Source organism: Limulus polyphemus, unplaced genomic scaffold (assembly GCF_000517525.1).
Source record: "Limulus polyphemus unplaced genomic scaffold, Limulus_polyphemus-2.1.2 Scaffold4376, whole genome shotgun sequence".
Taxonomy (NCBI): Eukaryota; Metazoa; Arthropoda; class Merostomata; order Xiphosura; family Limulidae; genus Limulus; species Limulus polyphemus.
The window spans coordinates 67,452-69,793 of NW_013669986.1; positions in this window are offsets into that span (position 1 = coordinate 67,452).

The window sequence follows — 2,342 nt, forward strand, 5'->3', positions numbered from 1 at the left end:
ATTTACTTCTACTCATAAGTTAGAATTGGGTATGAGGTCCTTATACTAGAACATAGATTAATCAAGTTAGAATTGGGTATGAGGTCCTTATACTAGAACATAGATTAATCAAGTTAGAATTGGGTATGAGGTCCTTATACTAGAACATAGATTAATCAAGTTAGAATTGGGTATGAGGTCCTTATACTAGAACATAGATTAATCAAGTTAGAATTGGGTATGAGGTCCTTATACTAGAACATAGATTAATCAAGTTAGAATTGGATATGAGGTCCTTATACTACAACATAGATTAATCCTGGCATTTCCAAGGTCCGAAAGATGCTTCCTAGAAGTTTCGTTTCTTGTAGCACTAGCCACTTTAAAAAAATGAAATGTGGCATGTTATGGGCAAATAAAAAATTGTTTCACTGCAAAATGTTAGTCGAGCTTCAAATGCCTGAATGCATCCGAAAAATTCCAGACAACTGACGTCTGACCATGGTAACTCAGAGTCTAAAACATTTTTAAGTAAATTATTTTACATCTGATACAACTCTACATTACTGTAAGACTAAGGACTGAAGTTTATCGGAAATAATTTTATTCGACAAGAACGTTTTTCGTCATAAATATTGTGTTTATTGATAGTTCTGTAATGCCAAAGGCCATTTGTAACAACATGAAAAACACATTTAGACAAATCGCCTCAAATGTAAAAAGTTCCGTAATAAGTAACAGAAAAAAGAAACCGAATTGCGTTTGGTACCTTTACCGAAATGACCATAAAACTGGATAACATTCATCACCTTCCTTACCAAATTCATCTTGTAGACTGGATCACAGTACACGCACGTTACATACCAAGGTGATCTCATAAACTGAACTACATTTGGCAAACTTTAAAAACCAAGATGACCTCATAACCTGTATTACATTTGACACTTTCCATTTCATACTCTAAGGATGCCACTTTTGATCAGTTTTATCTGGTCGAGAAGTATCACTCCAAGTAACTCTCAGTCCCCATTGTTTTGTCATTTGTATCTACCAGAAAACAAACACTTCATATCAAGGTGACCTCATAAACTGGATTACATTTAGTACACTTTTCATATCAAAATGACCTCATAAATAGGATTACATATGGCACACATTTCATACTAGGATGACCTCATAAACTGGATTAAATATGGCAAACATTTCATACCAGGATGACCTCATAAACTAGATTACATTTGGCACACCGTTCATATCAAAATACTTCATAAACTGGATCAAATGTGGTACCTTCCTTGCCAAAGTGAGTTCATGAGCAAACGTTTCATGTTATTATTATCATCTATTCAAATTCATATATATATCCTTTATTACGACAAAACTCAATGTCTTAATTATAATTCCCGTAAACTTTCTCATGTTTGTCAGTCGAAATTACTTGATTTATCGTAAGAAGTCATTTAATAACATTGAACCAAATACAGAGTATTATAACTAGTTGAAGATTATAAGACTCCTTCTTTCTTATGTTGAAGAATGGACACTTCGACCTAACAAAAATAAGATATATATATATATTAGTGTGTATGTACAAGTTATGTGTTATTCAAGTTGGTTTGTCTGTATATTACAACCATGTAATATGTATTAATTAAAATAACTTTTATTATCCGTTCCGCCGTCAATTCGAACATTTCAAGTGTAGATCTGTGTATTTCAGTATGTATACTCTAATAACTTAAGTTTGCTTTATCCCCTTTCCCTCTAGAAGTTCCTGGTGTTCTAACACAGCAAACTCACAATGTTTTCCTATCAACTTCCAAGTGTCAAGTTATGTTCGTTCAAAATGAAAGCATTTTGACGCAACTTTAGCCTTCTGCTAGGTTAACACTAAGTAGTAATGCTGTAATTTGGAAGTTCAACATCTATCCAACTTTCAACAGGATTGGAGGAGGCAATCCCAGGCTATTTACCCAGGATTGTAGAAGGTAATCCAAGGTTATTTACCCAAGACTGAAGGAGGAAATCCAAATTTATCTATCCAGAATTGGAGGAGGCAATCCAAATTTATCTACCCAGAATTGGAGGAGGCAATACAAGGCTATTTACCGAGGATGGGAGGAGGCAATCCAAATGTATCTACCCAGAATTGGAGGAGATAATCCAAAGCTATTTACCGAGGATGGGAGGAGCCAATCCAAATTTATCTACCCAGAATTGGAGGAGGCAATCCAAGGCTATTTACCCAGGATCGGTGGAGACAATTCAAGGCTATTTACCTGAGAGATATTTCGGTTATTTAAACATAACGGAGTCCCGTTTTTGTCATCAGCGTCGCTATAAGTCAGTTTCCAATGTCATTG